We start from the raw sequence: 16,692 nt of genomic DNA, 5'->3' as shown, positions 1-16,692 counted from the left end.
TATGTGACACTCTACCGACTCTTTGGGTAAGGTCCTGGAGCTCATCCCTGAGGGATGGGGTCCCTTGGATCTTATGTTGTAAGGTGCAGGCATGTGGGAAAACCCCTGCATATATGTTGGGGGTGACATAGATGTGGGTAAATCGCTGGATATATGTTTTAAACCGCAGGCATGTGGATAAACCCCTGTATATATTTTGGGGGTGACAGGGATGTGGGTAAACTGTTGGATATATGCTGCAAGGTGCAGGCATGTGGGTAAACCTTTGTATATATACTGGGGGCAACAGGGATGTAGGTAAACCCGTGTATATATATTGGGGGTAACAGGGATGTGGGTAAACCTCTGTATATATGTTGGGGGTAACTTGGATGTAGGTAAACCCATATTTATATATATAGGGAGTGTCAGGGATATGGGTAAACCCCTGCATATATATGGGGGATGTGGTTATATGAAACAAACACTGCTCACTTTGCTCTGCAAATCAGTTCAGAATTAAAACAAAATCTCACGGGTATAAAAACTCCTTCTTCCTGGGGATTGGGTGTAGAATCAGACACAGAAGTGACCTGTGCAGGCTGAAGAGAAATTTCTAAAGTTTTCTGAATGAACTGCAGGAACAAAGTCATGGGAGAGTGCTGCAAATTGCCATGTGTTCTACCTCTACCTCATGGAAGCTTGATTGAAATTATTGTGGAACTTGTTTTCCATATTCATTCCAAAACAACCCGCATTTAACCTCAATGTAGAACAAGATAATAAATTGAGTGCACTATACTGCCACTTTCAGCTGAATAGGCTAATTGTTGAGCACAGATAATTATCCTGACCTTGTGTTGTCACTGAACAGTATATATGTTGGCATGTGGGCTGCGAATTTAACTCTTATTTTCCAGAATGTGTTTGTTTTTTAACAATGAGAAATGAGGAAAATAGAAAGCAAGTCTTACATTTATGTCAGGCTCTTCACAACCTCAGGATATCCGGAGCATTTTACGAGACAAGAAGGTATGTTTGCAGTGTAATGGCTGTTTAATGTAGAAAAAGTGGCACTCAGTTGGTGGACAGCAAGGTCACACAAAGAGCATTGATGAGAGAATCAATTTGCTTTTCGTGATGTTGGTGATGGGGTAACCCAGATGCTGGGATGAACCCTCCTGCTCTCTTTTGAAATAACCCCACGGGAACTTCTGTGTCTACCTGAGATGTCAGCTTATCATCAAAAGAAAGCCTGCATTTACATAACGCATTCCATGATCATCGCACATTTAAAAGTGCTTTATTAGCAACAAAGTATAGCAAACTCCCACTAAGTGATATGACAATGACTAGATTTATGGGCCGCACAGTGGCACAGTGGTTAGCACTGCTGCCTCACAGCACCAGGGACCGGAGTTAGATTCTCAGCTTAGGGCACTGTCTGTGCGGGGTCTGCACGTTCTCCTCATGTCTGGTGGGTTTCCTCCCGGTGCTCCGGTTTCCTCACGTAGACTGTAAGATGTGCTGGTTAGGTGCAATGCTAAATTCTTCCTCAGAGTACCTGAATGGGCACCAAAGCGTTGTGACTAGGGGATTCTCACAGTGCTAATGTAAGCCTGCTTGTGACACTGATAAATAAACTTTAATTAATTTTTGTCCTGGTTTTGAGGGACTCTGAGGATAACTTCCCCTATACTTTCTTTGAAATAATGCCGTGGGATCCTTTACACCCACACAAGCAGGTAGATGAAACCTCAGCTTAACGTGCCACCTGAAAGACAGCACCTACAACAGTGCAGCACATCCTCAGTATTGCATGCGAGCACACTGAAGCTTTGAAGTGCAACTTGAACTCAGAACTTTATGGCTGGAATGTTGTGGTTGTTCATGCCAGCAGGATTTTCCCATCCCACTGCAGTGAACGGAAATTTGGCTGGGCACCAAATTCTCCAAACTCGCTGCAGTGGGAGCATGGTGCGAATGGCAGGTAAGATTGCACCCTAGAAATCAGCAGCAAGAGTGCTACTAAGTGAGCCACAACTCATACCAACTACAATAGTAGATAAAAGTCTTATTCAAAAGGCAGCAACTCTTAGTATTGCATTTGAACGTTGGTGTAAATGCTGTGTTGACTTCTCTGGAGGAGGGTTTGAACCCACCTTCTAATTCGAGAAGCTCAAGTATTGCCAGCTGAGTCGTGGCTGACAACCTATCGAACCCAATGAGTGAAGTTAAAAGCCGCGAGAAATTTGGAAAAGTGAACACGAGAATACTTGTGTATCTTGACACTTTAGCTGAATGAAATTTGCAAAAGAAAACCTGCTTTATTGGATTTTTAATTTTAAAACTGTCTTCTAATGTGATTTGCTGTAATAAGGGGCCAATTGAACTCTGACTCAATTGACTGGGTAATAGGGTGGCACGGTAACACAGTGGTTAGCACTGCTGCTTCACAGCTCCAAGGTCCAGGGTTCGATTCCCAGCTCAGGTCACTATCTGTGTGGAGTTTGCACATTCTCCTCGTGTCTGCGTGGGTTTCCTCCGGGTGCTCCGGTTTCCTCCCACAGTCCAAAGATGTGCGGGTTAGGTTGATTGGCCACGCTAAGAAATTGCCCCTTAGTGTCTAGAGATGCGCAGCTTAGAGAGATTAGTAGGTATAATATGTAGGGATATGGGGGTAGGGCCTGTGTGGGATTATGTTCGGTGCAGACTCGATGGGCCGAAGGGCCTCTTTCTGCACTGTAGGGTTCTATGATAATCTATGACTGGGAGCAGACTGGACTTCCGTCTGCCCTTGGAATCTGATTGGCTCACAGCTCTCCAGCCTGCCAGGCCTGGAGCTGCAGTGGCCCAGAGGAGGTACTGCAGTGGCCTGCCCGGAACTAGGTCCTGGGACCCCAACTGAGTTAAATGCCAGGGGTGCCAGGAGCAGGAGGGTAGGGGATGCTCCTGGAGGGGTTGGGAAGGGGATGGTTTCATCTTTGGGATGTAGTCCATGGGAGAGGTAGGGATGGGGCAACAAGGTCCTGGAGGGGAGGGTGCCTCATATCTTAAATGGACTTCAGATTGAGGCACCCCCCCACCCCATGACCCCTTCCTGCCTGAGATGGAGGTTCATTCATTGCTTAGTTTTTCATCTTGTTCTGTTGCATGCTTGCCAACCTAAAAATTGAGGTTAGGTGGGAAAGGGGCCATAAAAGGTCTTAACAGAGGAAAGGATGGGTCTTCCACACAAGGCCCTGCCCATCCTGTCGTGAAATTGTATCTGGGTCAAAGCAGGCGGGAGCACGGAGGGAATCTGTCCATGCAATTTTACGCTCCCTCCTGCTGCCTCAGAACCTAACTGCGGGGAGTGCAAAAGCTCTGCCCAAGATTCTCCTCACTTCTATCAATGTGCAGACACGTGTGCTGATGGAATCTGATATGTTCAGGGTTAAGAAAGACAGACTTTCGGCACTACTGAAGAATCTTGGCAGGTGACTCACAATTATCTGGTGGTGGCCCAGGGAGCCTGGCTTCTCGCTCTGTTTTCTGCATGGGTGGTCATGGATAAGAAGAGTCTTTTTTTTAAAAGTAGAGGGCGGAGAGGAGAAAATAGCGTGTGTGATTGTTCTGGGTGAAGGTGAGGCCTTGTTGTGCCTTATGCAGGTATGCAGGTTTTTTGTGAATGAAGCTGTGGTAATGAGACGAACTGAATCCCACGGAAATTATCGCTCGGGGTATGTTTATACACCTTATGCCAGAAATGCAGCGCTTTGAAGCATTTGTACTGCGGGGCACTTCCTTTTGATTTGTAAGCCGCAAGTTCCAATTTTTTAACATTCAGATGTGTCTAGAAAGAAAATTCTCCACGACGGTATTACTGCTGACAGGGGATGTCTGTGTAATGAAAGAGAAAACATTAGTGGTAGGTGTTCAGGCTAGGGCTTGCAAGAGAGTAGGATGGGGGAGGAGTGGAAAAGGGATCACGCTACATGATGGTGGGTGGCAGGGTGAAACCTCCCCGAGGGTGGCAGGGAGTGCACTTATGGGTGGATCGGAAATGCGAGCTTAGTGGGCAGGAAGTGGCTGGTGTTCACAGTCAATTACATTTTCCCAGCCATTTAGTATTATCAATTGTTATTATTATTCAAAGCCGCTTATTATTCTTGTAGCATCCTGTGGTTTTTTTTACATCAATGAGTGTAAAGTGCTTTAGTCTCGCACATGATGCTCGAGGGCTGCTTGTCTCCAGAGTTGCTGAAAATCTTCATCTTAACTTTTCACCTGGAACCTGATTTAAATAACATTGTAAGTGATATATGTAAAACAACATGTATATATATATAACATGTATGAAATTAATATGACTGGGATGCGATGGGCTGAATTGCCCTAGCTAAACAAAAAAGTCAGGAGCAGGAGTGGGCCACCCGGCGCAGATAAGATGGGCCAACGGGGCCCCTTTCTGTGCTGCATCATTTTCTATGGAGATTGTAAAAAAAACAAGCATAGCTACTGCTGTCTAGTCATCATTGGTGTCTGGCGGCAGGGGGTGGGGGAGTGTGGCATGTGCGGGACGGGGTGCGGGCACACGCAGGAGAGGGAGGGTGGTGGGGTGCTGCTCCATAGGATAGCCTGTGGCTATGGACATGGCCCTCTGGTCCACGTGGTCCCAGAAAGGGAGGATTTAAAGGCGGCGTTAATGGGTCATGAGGAAGCTGCCTTGGCAATGGCTGGGATTCAGCCTCAGCGGTCTGTTATTGGGACGATCCTGCCAGTGTTATCACTTCAAGGGGGCACTTAATTCAGCCTAATTAGTTACACGGCTCTGCCGGGCAGGTAGCTGTCGCCAGTTGGACATTGCCTGCGGCAGGATCTATTGGAGATGGGAAAATGTGGGGGAATTTTCTCAATGATAGAAGCTGTAGCTTTACTCCCAGTTCTATCTCCAAATCCAGCTCTGTGAGATGAAATCAGCCCTGCTAACCTGTTAGTGTTTGTTCATTTGGGAACGAAAAAGCAACTTGCTTTTTTATAGTATTTATATCACAATCGTCAGAACCTCTGACTGTCCCGAAGCACGTTACAGCCAATGAATATTTCTGAATGCAACAGCCAACTTTTACACAGCAAGGTCCCACAAGTAATAATGCGATAATGACCAAACAGTGTTTCCATAATGTTGCTTTGTGATAAATATTGACCAGGACAGCAGGGCTCAGTGCTCATCTCTGAGTTAAAAGGTCAAGTTGCACGACAGGTTTGAGCGCTTAACACAGGATGATGCCTTCAGTGCAGCACTGAGTGAGTGCTGTGCAGGCAGCAGTGCCCTCTAACAGATGAAACACTATCCATTCACTGAGTGGCACGGTGGCATAGTGGTTAGCACTGCTTCCTCGCAGCATTAGGGACCTGGGTTCAATTCCGGCCTCAGGTCATTGTCTGTGTGGAGTTTGCACACTCTCCCCATGTCTGTGTGGGCTTCCTCCGGATGGTCTGGTTTCCTCCCAAACTCCAAAGATATGCAGGTGAGGCTGATTGGCTAAATCGACCCTAGCGTTAGGAGAATTAGCAGGGTAAATGTGTAGGGTTACAGGGATGGGGCCTGGGTGGGATTGTGGTCGGTGCAGACTTGATGGGCCAAATGACCTCCTACTGCACTGTAGGGATTCTATGACCCTGTCTCATTAGCCTTCTAGACAGAAAGTAGATTACCTTCTCAATTCATTGTTCAAGTGACCAAATCATTGGTGAAATTGTTAAGTAATGGTCAAAGCCATTAGTCTAGTTATGCAGAGGGCTAAACTGTGGGAAATTCAATGGAGCAATACATTTTAAAAATTGTACAAATAGGGCCACCATGGGAATGCAGATTCCATCTGTCCTGCTGAAATGGACTGATTCATTTGGAGATGCAGGGCTATTGATTTTTGGTAAACAGCCATTGGTAAACAACATGCCACAATGCTTTCTCCCAAATAAATCAAGTCTTGCTAAGGGTACAAACAGAAGAGCAGCGAGCTGCATCCAGTGACATTGTCGTAGCATTGTTGCAAAGAACTGAAAAGATACACAGATCACTGAAACTACTGATGGAGGTTAATAAGACTGTTATAAAGCAAAACAATTTATTTCGCAAGGATAAAATTCAAAAGCAAAAAGTCATAGAATCCCTACAGTGCAGAAGGACGCCGTTCGGCCCATCAGGTCTGCACCAACCACAATCCCCCCGATTCCCGTAACCCCACATATTTACTCTGCTAATCCCCCTCCCACTGCCCAAAGATGGTTAGATGGATTGGTCATGCTAAATTGCCGTTAGTGTCCCAGTATGTGTATGTTGGGGGATTAGCGGGGTAAATAAGTGGGATTAAGAGTGAGCCTGGGGAATATAGTCTGTCAGAGATTTGGTGCAGGCCCGTTGGTCTGAACGGCCTCCTTCTGCACAGTAGGGATTCTGTGACAATAAATAGTTGAGGTGAATTGAATAGGGGCATTTGAGGAGGGGCCAGATAGATGTGGGAGAAAGGAATGTTATACTGATAAGGTGAGATGATGTAGGGTGGGGGAAGATTTACTGGAGCGTAAGCCTGTTGGGCTGGATAGCTTTGCTAATTTTATTTAATGTTTTGATTTTGGGATATGGGTGATGTTGGCAAAGCTACATTTATTACCCATCCTTGCAATACTGGGAATCCCCATTGAATTCTTGCTGGTTTTATGGTGGTCCCCACAATAATGTCAGAATACTGAACAAGTGAGAATGAAGGAACCCTGATGTACATTCATGTCAGAATGGTGTGTGTCTTGGAGAGAAGACAATGTTCATATAATCCCTACAGTACAAAAGGAGGCCATTTGGCCCATCAAGTTTGCACCCACAACAATCCCACCTAGGCCCATGTAATTCCCCTGACGCTAAGGGGCAATCCTACCCAGACCTGTTCCCCATAGCCCCAAGTAATTACCCCACTAATTGCCCTAACCTACACATTTTGGGACACTAAGGGACAATTTAGCATTGCCGATCCACCTAACCAGCACATCTTTGGAATGTGGGAGGAAACCTGGGCACCCGGAGTAAACCCACGCAGACACAGGGAAAATGTACAAACTCCACACAGTCACCTGGAGCCAGAATTGAACCTGGACCCCCAGCACCATGAGGCAGCAGTGCTAACCACTGCCCTAAAACACTGCTACTCTTCCTTTTTATCGTGAGATGTAGAGAGAAAGTCTTGCGTTTATATTGCCCTCTTCTTGACTTCTTAATATTTCAAAGTACTTTGCAGCCAATTACATCCAATTGATGTTGTAATCAGAGGATCACAGAAGGCAGTCACATGGCCCCTCAATTCAATGCCAGCTCTCTGTAAAAGGAACTCTCCTGGTCCCACTCCCCCTGTCTTTCCCTCATAACTATGCAAATTATATCACTTCAAACAACTGTTCAATTCTCCAATATGTACTCATACAGGCACAGGAGTGTGGCAACAAAGGGGTTATCACAGTAACTTTATTGCAATGTTAATGTAAACCTACTTGTGATAACAGTAAATAAACTTTAAACTCAAACACATTAGTGGAAGGATCAAAAAGCAGAGGACACCAGTTCAAGATGATTGGCAAATGATGCAACATCAAAATGGGAATATATTGTGGTACAAGAAATGTTCCTCCGTTTTGTGTGGCTTCTGTTTGTTTTGCAATGTAGGCTGTGAGATCACATGGCCCATCAGACACTGTGTCATGGTTGAGTCTGTTTTCATGGAGTTGGCCAGCACCTGAAAACTGGAAGTGGTGGTTCCTAATCTTTGCATTAAGTCTTGTGCCAAATTAGTGCCAGGCTCCTCCATGCTGCTTGATATTGACCACATACTTTCTGGTGAGTCAACCAATGCTCCGAGCATCTCACTGTGCGTAAGTCTTTTCTATAATTCTCAGCTGAGGACTCTGCAAGTGCAACCTCACCCCTGGCAAATTGGTACCTGCACTATCCTTGTCCCCTGACCTGGCTCTAGGCCACTTGTGTCTGGTGTCTCACCAAATGCAGATCTCTCTTTCAAGCCATCTGACCCAATTGTATTTGTAAAAGGAGAAAGACACACGGATAGAGTTGTGAGGAGAGGGTGCAGACTTACACCATCTGCAGCTTGTAAATGAGAAGAGATGGTGGGATATGAGGGAAGTGGGAGGTAAGAAGGAGGAGTGTAAGGCCATCATCAGTGACTTTAGTTCCATCACTGGCCGTGGCCTCAATCACGGCTGCCCTAATGGTGGCTAACAAGGTCTCTCCCACCAAAGGATGGATGTGCAACCATGCCTGCCCTCTGCCGATTAGTTGCTGTGGCCTGAAGTTATTAACTACCTTGTCTTGCAAGAGACAGGGGGAAGTGTGCCAGTGGATGTGGTGCCATGCATTAGGTTGATGTAGTTATCAAGGTTGGCTTGCCACCTTTGTGCTTGCCACAAGAAAAATATCCTACTGCAAACTCTGTGATGTGGTGGTGAGGTTTGCAGCAGTTCTATGTATATGGAGGTGAGGTGAATTTAATTATGAGTTGTAACTGATAGGCATCTTTGGTAGGTGACTGAGGGGGTTATGATGCACTAAGCTAGTGAAGCTGTTGGTGGCATATGGCATTTGAACTTAAGAACAGAAGAACTAGGAACAGGAGTAGATAATTCAGTCTCTCGAGCCTGCTCCACCATTCAATACAATCATAGCTGATCTTGTCTTGGCCTCAGTTCCGAATTACTAACTAAAATTACTAATTAAAAATCTGTCTATCTCCTCCTTAAATTTACTCAATGTCCCGGCATCCACTGCACTCTGGGGTAATGAATTCCACAGATTCACCACCCCTTGAGAGAAGTAATTTCTCCTCATCTCAGTTTTAAATCTGCTACCCATTATCCTAAAACAATGACCTCAACTATTGTCCCACAAGAGGAAACATCCTCTCTCCATGTCTACTTTGTCAATCCCCTTTAGCATCTTATATACCATGATTAGATCTCCTCCTCATTCTTCTAAACTCTAGGGTATAGACCTAAACTGTTCAATCTCTCTTCAAAAGACAAACCCCTCACCTCTGGAATCTATCTGGTGAACCTCCTCTGAACTGCCTCCAACGTTAAAGTTGAAGTTAAAGTTAAAGTTAATTTATTAGTCACAAGTAGGCTTACATTAACACTGCAATGAAGTTACTGTGAAGATCCCCAAGTTCTTGGAATGTTTGGGTACACTGTGGGGGAATTTGGCATGGCCATCGCACCTAACCAGCACATATTTGGAGTGTGGGAGGAAACCCACGCAGACATGGGAAGAATGTGCAAACTCCACACAGATAGTGACCCAAGCAGGGAATCAAACCAGGGTCCCTGCTGCTGTGAGGCAGAGGTGTGAAGCACTGTGCCACCCAGTGCAAGCACATTACCTCAAGTAAGGGGAAAATGCATTTATTGACCTTAATCACATGTGTGGTATGAATGAGTTTCTTGTGGCACTGCGTTCAGGTCCTTGGCTCTGGACTCCTAGCATTAATTATCACATCAATCTTTTCCCACTGCCTTGCGAGAGTTTGTTTGGAGGGCCTCCTGCAGATAAATAACTTCTCTTCTTCCTCTTGACTGCAGAGTAGAGTTGGAATATCTCAGAGCCTGCTTTCTTCCATGTTGTGCATCACTCTTTTCATTCAAGCTCTCTTCTGCAACCAGAGTCAGCACCTATTCCAGCCAGAATGCCTTTAAGAATCACGGGTTGGCGCGAATCTGCGCTAACCTCTCACAGTTTTTCACCCACTGCTGAAGCACGTAGTCGCTCAATATAGTATTTGGTATGATTTGCACACTACAGTCATTCAATTGTGCACATAGCGCAAAGTTTGTGTACTGCCTGCTCAGGTTCATCTCATGTTGCAACGCTTCTGCCACTTTCAGGTCTTTGCGAGTTTTGCAGCAGAATATTTTTCTTGGGACCAGCACAAAGAAGACATCTGTAGCCAAGTCCCTGTCAACAGAAACACAACTTTATGTGCAAAGTAATTTGAAACTACTTTACCAGAGGGGGTGTAATTAAGGCTATTCTATATTTTAAGGTCAGGAGTGGAGTTTGGGGTATGAGCCTCACAGTTGCAGCAGATGGAAATACAGTGCCCTGGGAGGAAAGCAAGGTCTTGGGATTAGCTTTCAATTGTTCTGCAAAAGATCCAGCACAGATACATTGACTAACTGGCCTTCTTCCACACTATGGATGGTGGTGTGATCTGGGAGAATAAGAGGTCCACTCTGTGCCAGGGTGAACATGAGCGATACTGACCATATTCGAATGGTGCGGGAGTGACACTATGCTCAAAATTACAAATAATTCCTTCTTAGAAGTAACATTAAACAGAAAGAAGAGCAAACAAAGTTGGTGCCACTGGATTGGAATAAAAGGGTGCTTGAGGTTTCACAAGGACAACCCTGTTACAGAACAATAAACATTAAAAAACTTCAATAGTCCTTCAAATTTGGCACACACAAGAAATGTTCTAGTGTAAAATTGGATGTTGATGGAGTGTTACCAGCAGCCTCGGCTCATTTAATTACCTGAAGAAGAGTGTGATTCACTAAAGAAACATCGCGGCAAGGCAAAACATATACTTGCCCGTCTCAGTCTCAACCGAGGTGAGGGAGGAGGAAAACGTTACCACAGAACCCCTACATTGCAGAAGGAGGCCATTTGGCCCATTAAGTCTGCACCGACTCTCTGACAGAGTATCTTACCAGGCTCACCCCACCCCCTTCACCATACTATCCCCATAACCCCATGCATTTACCCTGCTAATCCCCCTAAGCTACTCATCTTGGGGCAGTAAGGGGCAATTTACCTTGGCCAATCCACCTAATCTACCACCCATGATCATAGAATTATCGAATCCCTGCAGTGCAGAAGGAGGCCATTTGGCCCATTGAGTCTGCACTGACCACAATCCCACCCAGGCCCTATTCCCGCCACTCCACATATTTACCCTGCCAATCCCCCTGACACTAGGATCAATTTAGCATGACCAATCAACTGAACCTGGACATCTTTGGACTGTGGGGGGAAACCGGAGAACCCAGAGAAAACCCACGCAGACACGGGGAGAACACACAAACTCCACACGGGCAGTGACCTGAGGTCAGAATTGAATCCAGGTCCCTGGTGCTGTGAGGCAGCAATGCTCCACAAAAAAAAGCGGGGTGGCATGGTGGCACAGTGCTTAGCACTGCTGCCTCACAACACCTGGGTTCAATTCCTGGTTTTGGTCACTGTCCGTGTGGAGTTTGCGTGTTTTCCCCTTTTCTGCTTGGGTTTCCTCTGGGTGGTCTGGTTTCCCCTCACATTCCAAAGATGTGCAGGTTAGGTGGATTGGCCACGCTAAATTGCCCCTTAGTGTCAGGGAGACTGGCTAGAGTAAACGCGTGGGGTTGTGGGTATAGGGCCTTGGTGGAATTGTGTTGGTGCGGATCTAATGGGCCGAATGGCCTCCTTTTGCACTGTAGGATTCCATGATCCTCTGTCATCTATGCTAACCACTGTGTCACTGTGCTGCCCTAATGTTATGTTAAATGAAAATTGTCAGACAAATAGCATTCAAAGATATGGAACAGTAAACACCAATAGCCAAAGACTAATTACAAAAATCCTGGAAAAAAAATGAATCAATATTCAACATTATTGAGACTTGGGTGAATTTTGTGCCTTAATAAATGTTAAGAAACCTACCTAGATTAAGGTGACCACCCCCCTCTTTGGTAGTGTGTGAGTTGCAGTTAGTCCTTCTCCAAGATACAGTAAATGTTACAACAATTGTTACATGACAAATAAGGCCAGATTCAAGTGGAACACATTCGATTAGACGCATCTTACTTGCATTGGGTTTCATACCTTGTACAGCCTTTGTGGCTCAGAAAGGTACTTTATATTATATCATACGAGGAGGCATACCAAATACTTCCACAATCACAAACTTCTCACTCTCTATCACAGAATTGTGATCTCATGCCTCCCAGTAAACCTCTTGCTGGGGTAGGAGAGGATGTATTTACAGACTCTGTGGAAGACCTGTGGTATAACTGAAGGAGGAGTACTTATCGTTCAGTTTTGTATCCTGTATTATGACTCTCAGCAGTCCCTGCATAGCTCCAAGTATAGTATGGAGAAGCCATATCAAGTACAATGTATCATTATCAAGTACAATGAGCATAACAGGAAAAATTAGAACAGTAACAAACTATATTCTCCACTGCCCCTGCAAGTACTTAGTTAGAATGTAAGGAATTCATTTGGTAAAATGGCATGTTAGTGGTTTCCCAAATCACAGCCAGTTTGAGTGATAATCAATGCCAGTGTAACTACCATGGGAGCAGGAGTTGATAGCTATTAATACTTCTATGTAAGAGTGGTCTGTCTTCCAGATGTAGGAACAAACTGTTGAGGAAATTACTGTTCTCCTGAAGTGAAAATTGTAGTAAAGTTTATAGCCCTTGGCGCACAACAAGATAATTTCCTGTGACGTGCTAGTGAAGTTCATCCATTGTCTTTATTCATGCGCCATAATAAAACAATATTCTGGTAAGAGGGGCTTCACCCAGCCCATGTCTTCCTCTAGCCTGAAAGCTGATAGACTATCCCTTAGGGAATGAGACTGGATGCACATTTCTCCACATTCAGGGAGGGTAGTGTGGTGGAGAAAACGCATCGACAGATTTGGTTACAGGGGCAAGGGGAATGTGAATGTGCTTGGTGAGAAAGGATGGGGAAATGTAAGTTTTATACTACACCCAATGCCAGACTAACTTTAATACTTGAGTGGTAGATGTACTTGTCATATGTATATATCACATGTAGTCACCAATACTATCAATCACACTGGTAACACTCCTGCCTCTTTTTTGTATTCATTCATGGGACGTGGGGGTTGCTGGCTGACAACACCTTACTGTGTTTACCCCAGTCCAACGCTGGCATCTCCACGTCATGGTTGCTGGCTGGCCAGCATTTATTGCCCATCCTTAGTCGCCCTTGAACTGAATGGCTTGCTAGGACATTTCAGAGGACAGTTGAAAGCCGACCACATTGCTGTGGCTCTGGAGTCACATGTAGGCCAGACCAGATAAGGATGGCAGATTTCCTTCCCTAAAGGACATTTGTGAATGAGATGGGTTTTCCTGACAATCAACAATGGTCATCAGTAGACTCTTAATTCCAGATTTTTTAAAATTGAATTCAAATTCCATCATCTGTCATGGGGGGATCTGGACCCAGGTCCCTGGAACATTAGCTGAGCTTCTGGATTAGTAGTGTACGAGGCCATCACCTTCCCTAGGCTGTGGATTCAAATGACACTCGAGCACATTGAGCACAAAACCTGGGCTCGGAAGTGTAGTAGCGTACTAAGGGAATGCTGCATTTTCAAAGGAGTCTTCATTAGATGAGATGCCTGCCTTTTCAGATTAACATTAAAATACCATAATATCATTTTGAAGAAGGGAAGGGGCATTCTCCTGGTATCTGTGGCCAATATTTATCTCTCAGTCCATAGCAAAAATAAATGTACTGGATGTTTATTTCATTGCTGTTTATTGGACTTTGCTGTTTGCAAATTGGCTACAGCATTTCCCTCATTATAACAGTGACTATACTTCAAAGGTACTTTCATTGGTTGTAAAGTGCTTTGGGACATTCTAAGCTCATGAAAAGCACAAAATAAAAGCAAGTGTCTCTTTTTTTCCTTAGGTGCGTCTGAGTCACTCCAACAGTGACTGAAGAAAACTAATGACCTTGTGAAGTCACCTCGGTAATGTAGGAAAAAGAATTTGAATCAGAACACTGACACGTGCTCCCATCCAACTTGTCGACAAGTGCTGTCGGTGATCTCGACTCTTAATATTTCGCCAGGAGACAAGATCGTGGAGATTACAGGAAATGACCGAAAATCACACACAGGGGATTCATCCGACTTTATTAGCCTTGCCTAAGGTGCAAGCTGGAAGTAGGTAGATCCAGATGGGAGTCTGAAAACTGAGCTGTCTCCACATTAATTCCAGTAGGAAACCAACTCCAGAGCATGCCAGAATTGTGCAGAAAAGGGACAAAGAAAAGAGAACAGAATTGGAGTTGATGTGTGAAACATGTCTTGAAGCCAATTTTAGGCAACAATATTTGTATCAAATATTCAGTCTTCAGTGTAAAATAAATTGACTGAGGTTTTGAACTGAATGTATTAATGCATTAACCAACAACCCCTCCGAGTGCTCTGTGGGTCTTTGATATATTTGTTGTTACACAACCTGTGTGCCAAACATTAATGGCGCCTTGAGTGCTTAGAATTGATGGAGTCATTTTGTTCTTGTAGCCAGCAATTCAAATGGCAAGCAATCATGAATGAAAATATATTTCAGATATATACATATATATTAAAGAGAAATATAAACAGTCTGTTGGCAATAGCCCATGGAAATGTGGCATGTCAATCATGTAGCATGTTAGCCCATGCAGGCATGAACTTTGCAAAAAAGTACAATGTGTTTGGAATGAGATTAAAGTCAAGTCAGTACTTCCTCTGAGAGTTCAGTAGCTTTTCCTTTGTAGTCAGACTTAAAACGACACTCGATTGATTACTGGTTTAAACTAAACAAATTCCTCCACAAACGGATATGATTCCATAAAGAAAATCTATCTGCTTCAGGTTTTTACCAATTAAACGGAATAATACATGGCTTTAATCTAATAAAATATCTTTCAAGTTAAGATGAAGCGCACTTCTTCTTTTAATAATCATGCTGTCGTATTGCAGATTACAAATCAAAGAGAGGTTCAGCAAGGTGTTGGGAATTGCCAGTTTAAAATCAACGTTGTTTCCTTTAAGTAGATCTAGTCCATGGTACCAAATTAATATCATACAAAGAATTTATGCCAGGAAACAGTAATATTTATCCCCAAACAGTCACTGGATAGTCTAAAAACAAACAGCTTGTTCCGGGTGAGCACTTGTGCAAGTCGAGATTTTACATTTTGTTTGGTTCCCAGAATATGAACAGTTCAAATTCAAAGGCTGCTGATAAGCAAGTAAAAACAAGGCCGTTTGGCCCATCAAGTCTGCACCGACCACAATCCCACCCAGGCCCTATTCCCACAACCCCATATATTTACCCTGCCAATTCCCCTGAAACTAGGGTCAATTCAGCCAATCAACCTAACCCACACATCTTTGGACTGATGGAGGAAACCGGAGCACCCGGAGGAAACCCATGCAGACACAGGGAGAATGTGCAAACTCCACACAGGCAGTGACCCATGCCGAGAATCAAACCTAGGTTCCTGGCACTGTGAGGCAGCAATGCTAACCACTGTGCCACCGCGCCACCCATTTCTATGAGATAAATCCATAATATGGAAACAAAGGACAGCCAACTCCTTTAGAGTGAATTAATGCAAGGATTAAAGAAATTGTTGCAGTGCAATATTTATCCATTGAGGTACTTTGCAAACCTATCAAGTAGATTTTAACTTTAATCTAGAATACCTGTATTAGTGAATTATTATCCATGTCGCCCAATCTTTCAGAATGCACTAGCAAATGCTGAGTGGTGCCAATGGGAGGCTGGGTCCATCTGAAGGCTAGAAGTTGCATTTTACATGTCATTGCCAGGTGTGCGCCCACAACACCATCTCCTCACCCACTCCCGAGCTCACATTCGTAATACAGGGGTGCTGAAGTTGGCAGCCTGCCCGCCATATTTAAATAGGTGAACAGGTAAGCGAGGGTCAGTTAGTCTTGTTGCCAGGTCAATTGACACTGACAATGTGCAACCCTAATTCCCCCATAGCCTTAAACTCACCCACCTACCTCCTCCTTGACTAGCTGAAACCTTTCCTACCCAAGACCCCAGACATATTGGCTTTGGGGGTGCATGCCTTCTTCCTCCTCACCTTGCTGTCCCGGCAGTGCCCACTAATGGGCTTTTGGTGCTATTGGGGCTGGCAGATTGGCAGCAACCCCGGAGGGCACTACCTCCTCTCCAGTGAGGGGCGAAAACCCCACTTGGCTGTAGATAAAATTACCCGCAATGCTTTATGGCTACAGGGTGGTGCCAACTTCCCTTGCATGGGATGAGCTGACTGCCCCCCCACCCTCTGTATTTTCCTGTCCTAACCTCTGAATTCCCCCTCCCCTCCATCTGAAGAGTAGGCAGGGGACACATCCACACCGACTCCAGCAACCCTGATACCATTTCACACTCAAACAAGCATTGATTGGCATAGAGTGGGCCTTCCACACCTCCACCTGGGGGAAGTCTTGCCTTCAGGAGCTGCTACCGACTCTCCAGGTACAGTGCTACAGTGGCTGGAAGAGGCATTGCAGGGGGATGCCTGGCACCATGTCCTGAGGCCAGGAGGACAGGTAAGTGGCAAGGGCACAGGATGGGGAGGATAGGGAATGTTTGGAGGGGTTGCGAGGGAGGATGATTGGGATCTTGGGGATGGACCGGAGGGAGGGAGGTCAGGTCATTTGATCTTAAGGGGAGGGTTCCCCCAATCAGATGGCTGCTTCTGATGGAAGTGCCTTCCCCCCTTGCTCCCCACGCCCCCCCCCCACCCCCCCCCCCCCAACCTATTCCTGTCAGAGATTGAACTTACTGTATTTTTGTATTCTCCCCCCTGGGCTCAGATCCGTCTGGAAGCCTAAAAATTTA

The 16,692-nt window shown here is 45.1% G+C and overlaps 1 long non-coding RNA gene across 1 annotated transcript in view; it reads left to right on the top strand.

The window, feature by feature from the left end:
* LOC145360449 (uncharacterized) overlaps positions 1-14,708 on the top strand; it is a 108,543-nt gene extending 93,835 nt beyond the window's left edge. Inside the window, exon 3 of the long non-coding RNA XR_013889717.1 lies at positions 13,733-14,708. This is a non-coding gene — a long non-coding RNA (uncharacterized LOC145360449). The remainder of the gene's footprint in view (positions 1-13,732) is intronic.
* The last annotated feature ends 1,984 nt before the right edge of the window (positions 14,709-16,692 follow it).

The sequence above is a fragment of the Carcharhinus amblyrhynchos genome, chromosome 2 (assembly GCF_965287045.1).
Source record: "Carcharhinus amblyrhynchos chromosome 2, sCarAmb.v2.hapA, whole genome shotgun sequence".
Classification (NCBI taxonomy): Eukaryota; Metazoa; Chordata; class Chondrichthyes; order Carcharhiniformes; family Carcharhinidae; genus Carcharhinus; species Carcharhinus amblyrhynchos.
The sequence above is the reverse complement of the archived record's forward strand: the minus strand, read 5'-3'. Positions and strand labels throughout refer to the sequence as shown.